The sequence below is a fragment of the Falco punctatus genome (genome assembly GCF_963210335.1).
Source record: "Falco punctatus genome assembly, chromosome: 14".
Lineage (NCBI taxonomy): Eukaryota > Metazoa > Chordata > Aves > Falconiformes > Falconidae > Falco > Falco punctatus.
In genome coordinates, this window is record NC_137594.1 from 19,689,910 (window position 1) to 19,696,226 (window position 6,317).

A 6,317-nucleotide genomic window follows, 5' to 3' on the forward strand; every position below is an offset into this window, starting at 1 on the left:
GAATGGCAAATTGCAGCTCTGAAGGACTGTCTTTGCAACTCATTGCACCTGTACCACCTTTTCATCCACTTCCTACCTCAGTAGCTGCCTTTATAGCTCCTTTACACACAGATTATTATCCACTAGTTTTTTGAAGCACTTCTCCCCATATCTAGGGCATGAACACACTGCTTCTGGACTTCAGTGGGAGTTTTGTTTGAGTAAAGGCATAGTATTATACTATGACAGCTTCAAGAGCTCAGATATTTATCTTCAAACACATTACAGCTCTGACTTTGTTAAAAAAAAAAAAGTGAAAAGATTTGAACCACCCATATATTTACATAATTTAAAAATTCTTTATTTCCTGTTTGTTCTCTTCTATGGTATACAAAAGAAAGACTACATTATGTAAATTAGGGCAGTTTAATATTCCAGAAAAAGGTAGAACCCTTCAGCTGGGGAAAGAAAAACGCTATCAGTGAAATCACTAAACACAGCTGATCTCCTCTTAAATCCCTATGCAGTCATATTAGAACAAATACCCGATTAATTATATTCTTGCGTGCTGTGATCCAGAATATTTATTGCCTTAAACTGCATCTACAGCTAGACATCTAATGAGCAGTAGCTTTTCACAGTAATACAGATAATGTCTTTGCAGAGAATTAGTTCTTGGAAAGTAGAAATGCACCTTTCCTCAAATTCCATTTTATACTTTCAGTTCCCAGGAGGATGTGTAGTGGATCATAAGGAAGGAAGGGAAGAGGGAAAGACAGATTAAGGATGTTACAGTAATATTCTTTTGTTCAACATCTGCATGCTAGAGAGATTACAATATCTTCAGCAGATCAGCAAAAGTAGATTTGAAGTGACTAGTGTTAAACCTTCTGAGCAGCTGAAATATTCTGCCTTCTTCTTTATGGCCAACCTTTCCTAGTCCACAACTAAGAAACAGTCCAAGTCCCACCTAGCAGTTAGGATATTCTTTCCATCTTTTAAAAACCACTGAATGCCATAAACCCATGACCTTGGAGTAAACGTGGTGTTAGCAGCACAGACTCTCAAAAAGATCCAACACCTGTAGGGAGAAGACAAGGCCCTCTCTTTTTCCCCCAACAAGATCAAGTAAAATTCTAGGAAGAATTTTAAAACTTCACAAAGCACAGCTAGCATTTTTTTTTTTTTTTCCATCATAAAACTAGAATATTTAACACAGAAATACAAGTTTCTATGATTCTCATCAGCAACATGGTCCATCCAGAAAATGAAAAATGTTTGAGCTCATGAAATCAACGGAGAAGCCCCAAACCTTTTGTTTCCCTCATTATACAGCGAACATGGAGACAAAAAATGTTTTATAGCACCTAAAACAGGCAAGGTACAGCTGACACTGCACAAGCATTGTGGGACAACACTGACCAGTAGACATTTATCATGTCAAAACGAATTTTCTATCACATTCATGATGAATCAGATCAGGCGGCTGCTAGAACACTAAGGAACACTACAGCTCCCATTTGCCTGACACCTGACACTAGAGGCAGGAGGTCTTGGTTCACACACCAAGAGGCACGTGAATTAATATCGGACGTCTCTCCTCTCCATCACATCTAATATTAATTTGCTTGTTTGTTCCGTATTCTGTTTACAGCATTGTAACTGGTCTGAACAGCACCCAGCAGCACAAGGAGCTCACAACTCATAAGCCTCTAATGACTATAAATCCAGCAAGAAAACTTCAAAGGTGGCTGGGCTGAGGCCAGCGAAGACACGCTCTTCTGAGCCTCTGCCAGACTGCAGAGCTGGCTGCACGGTGCAGCAGCCCACCCCTACAGAGATCAATCCCTCCCACAGCCAAATACCCAAACGATCCTTACCACAGAAGGATACTTCTACTTGTATTATGTGAACAGAGCATATATTTTTTTAAATACCAGGCAACTGCTGGCATACAAAACAACGAAAGCTTGGTTGCTGACTCCATGAACACAATGGTGCTGGGAAGCGAAAGGAGAAGACCGTCCACTTCACTTCTTTAGTCAGGCAGAGACATAAAAATTACGTTCCAAATGTTCAAAGCGAGATGATGGAAAATCACTGCATGATCAGAAGTTAATCCTGCCCTCTTGCTTCCACAGGTGCGAAGAGCCCCTGACAAAGCCACTCGTGGTTGAGCCGGGCACACAGAGGACACGCGCTTACCCAGGGCTCACCCGTATGCTGAGGACATCAGTGAAGAGAATGAAATTTTTCTTTTTAGGGGAAAAATGGAGGTTTCAGGGATGATCTGCAGTAACTCCAGAAAACAGGCAAGGTGGCAATCCTGTGGCAGGCTGCCCCGGACCTTGGGGGGTCACTCTCCCTCCTTCAGTCGGAGTGCTGCAGCCCTAGCAGCAGGGATGAACACTTTGTGCAGAAATCTGAGTGGATTCAGGTGCAGTGGGATGAACCCCCATTTATGTATCACTGCAGTAGATCAGGCCATAACACATCAGTGTTGTGACCCCACTTTCCTTAATGTAAACAAAGCCTTGAACCTCCTAAAAAGCACGCCAGGCATGCCCTAAAGAGCGACAAGATTGATTTTACTACTTGCCTCAGAACCCATCGATTATTTATTTTCTTAAAGCATATTAACAAAGTATAATTCTACTGAGAAGAAATTCCCCAAGATTTACCTCTGAAATAGCTCTCTTGCTAAATTTCGTGTGATTTTAATATTTGCCACCTAACATTTCACATGCGGTCAAAAAAACCCCAACATGCTACTTCGCCCTGATGTATAGTAATGTGGTGTGAAGCAATGAGAGTCAATTTGCTGGGCATCACTGAGACATAATGTGGAGGAATACTGTCGATTTGCAGAGTGAATCAAAAAGCCTAAGCTTTCTCTTTTGTGGTATCTGCAAATCGCTGAATAATGTGGTTCACTGACCAAGTGAATTATTTTCAAGGCGTTTGGCACATCTTTAATTACAAGATATGTAAAGATGAAATGGAAACACGCTGTGCATATTTCTTCATGGCTGCTGAACTTTTCTTATGGAAAAGCACCTGTTTTTATTAAACTGTCTCTAGAAGGCATAAAATGTACAATGTATAGGTCGACAATATTTTTCTCAATGCGTATAACTTAGCAGCTGAGCAACCTTACAAGGTATAGATCAGCCATGTATACATATTGTACCTACACACACAAAACTACACATGCATAAAAATACAAATACGCAGAAAATAGATTTCTTCCTATTACAAATGCCTTTAAATTGAGGTAGCATAGCAACCATATTCTAATATTTCTCTTGCAACTGAGGAAGACTCAAAAAAAAAAATCACATAGGGCCCTCTTTACTAAGCATTTATGTACCCTTTATGCTTCAAAAATCAGGAATTTGCATGCTGACAATGATTATGTAAATGCCCTGTTTTGCTAATCTGGGTCCCAGCAGATTCCCCAGCTGAAAGCAATTCTCCTTTAAAGGTTCCATCATGGTCCAAATCAGTGGTTCTTAAGACACCATCTTCACCGATGCAATAAATACCCTGTTAGACGATTGCCTTTTGCTTCCCTCTGAAGCACTGAGCCCTTGTGGCTTTGCAAGCGCAGCCCGCAGTAAAGGGTCTCTGTTTGCTGGTTCTGAAGGCTGTGGCAGATGATACGCATGTTTTAAACTTCCACTCTGGGCAAAAATGTTGCAGTCTTCACTCAACTGACCAAAATTTGTAGCTGATCCTGCTTGGAGCAGAGGGTGGGTCTAGATGACCTCCTGAGGTCCCTTTAACCTGAATTATTCCATGATCTTACAATCCTCAGATAGCTGACCCCTCTGGACCGGGGCAGACATGCTGCAGAAGCACGTATCTAATAATATTCTGGCCCCACCCTGGGCAGCTGGACTATTTTGATCATTTAAGTCAGGTCTGCAAGCTTCTATCTAAAGTGAAGATTCAAAACATGCACGCCACCAGTGTTAATGAAGCATGCCTGCCGCAAATTTGGTAACAAATATTGTGAAGGAAGCATGATTTCTCAGCACCTGTTCTGTTAAGAGGTGCTGAGCTTGGAAACACCAAAAACTTATCACCAGGGCTTTATCCTAATCTAAATGCTTATAGCAGAAATGGATGGAGATTCAAAGTGCTGCTGAATTCTGTGTAACTTTGGCAATGTGCTTAAATATACAGTCTAAGAACCTAGTTTTACAGAAAAAGAGCTGATGTAACAATTCGGGGGTCGGGGGGGGGGAGGTTCATACTTAAAGCACCTAATGTGAAAATGTACCTCTGAAATTTATCCTACTTCAACAGAAAGATCATTAGAAGATAACAGACGTTAGAACAAATTACGAAACTATAAACTGTTATGTGTTAATTTGACTGACCTGTTGTGAAATTCCTTCATTTGTTCAGGGAGCCGGATCTTGGAAGGGAAGTACAGCACGAGTCCACCCACCTCAATCCACAGACTGAATTAATTTTTTGGTTGTATATATACATCTTTTCTTGGTTTTATACACCTACAACCTCTGTTCGTGGCCATGCAGAACCTAAGTGGTGTGTTTCACTTATAATAAGTATTTCCCTGCCATTCCTCTCACTTTAAAATAGATATATAAATAGACTTCAAAAAAAATTTGAAAACCCAAACAAGCAGACTACTATTCTCCACTACTGAAATATTAAACTCTTGTTTTAAAGCGGGATAGAAAGCATAAAGTAAAAAACCAAGCTCTATCAGCTGTTCTGCTTTTGCAACCGCTTTTGCTCCCTCCCCAAATGCCCAGAACATGCAGAACATGCAGAACCCCAATGTTGACAGACAAGAAGTTCTTACACAGGCTTCTACATCACCACTTGGAGAAAGTACATGTGCCGTGACCATCACCGCCCAAAACTGCTGGTACAGACCGCGTGTGAGTGACTGCATGGAAACAGCTCAGCACCACCTTGTACCTCCACAGCCTGTCAGTATTTCAAACTGCAGCACACCTTCAGTGCACGTCTTGCACCAAATCACGGCAAGACTATTTGCAGCCAGAACAAAATAAATGGGTGGACAAGGACACGCATGTTCACGGCTGCCAAGACACGGACCAGCTAGCTTTAATGCTGCTTGGGTCCAGTTAAACATGTAGCCATGCCCGTAAAGAGTTCAGCATAGTGCCACTGCTTGTGTATATTCCTATTCTAACAATTACATGGCAGTGATTCTGGAGTGCAATTAGGTTAATCCTATCTTGAATATGCCTGGAGCTTATATGTTATAATGTCACGCACAGTGAAGGCACCGCACTTCCCAGGAACACCTCAGCAGCCAAGGATGGATGTCCTGCCCTGCCTGGAGCACTCCTCTGGTCCTGTTGAGAAAGCTTTGGGCTTGGAAGCATAATTTGACCGGCACGGTGAGCGCGTTAAGCAATAGAAAATAGATTATAGGCTTTATTTCTCAAGCATATTATACTGTCTCTAAGGATACCCAGCGTTAGGCGTTGCAGCCAAGGACCCCAGAAGTCGAAGAGCAGCAGGGCAGCGTAGTGACAATGTAGTCCAAGAGCATCTAGATAGAGAGCAGAGCAGAGCAGAGCTCCTGGGTGCGCAGCCTGCTGTACTGGTGTGCAGCTCAGCCCCAGCCCAGGACACAAACAAAAGTGCACCATCTCCTTCTGTGCTTTGATTTCTTTTGGAAAGAAACCAAGGTGCAGAGAGGCAGGAAACCACAACATGCTCCCAGAGGTGCTGCAGTCTGGATGGGCAGGAGCCCAAGATCACAGGGCTTACCCAAAGCCTGCACTTCCCTCTGTGCAGGCACAACCACATGGACCTGGTGCTATTTCAAGGAATCCTTTTATTCCACCAGCTGCTACTACTGAGGTCTGAAACTGAGACCCAGTGTGTGATCTCATGGATGAGTGCAAAGCTCACAAGCTCTCATGTCAACAGAGGAGAAGAAAGGCTGTGTTTAGTCGTGCCAGAATAAATGAAGTACAAAGGTAGCTGGGATGCCTCTTGAAGCCGTTTAGTGCTGGCAGTCAATTTGAATCACTCCAAAGAAAAGCTTAAGATTTCTTAGGGAAAGTGCTGCGCCTCAATGACTTTAAACTATTTTTGTGCTTCTGTGATCCCGGGCTGCTCTGCATTGTGAGGATGTGGACCGGCTGCCTGTCTCCTTGGGTTGTTTTCCACACACGGCAGCAAGAGGATCTTTCCCCAAACAGACGTGGGGCTTTTCAGATGCTCCATGCCTTTCTAACAGCCTAAGCGCTGCCTGAGCGGGGCAGGAGCAGGGGCTGGGTGGCTCACCCATGCTATTTTATGGCAATTTTTCAAAAGGATGA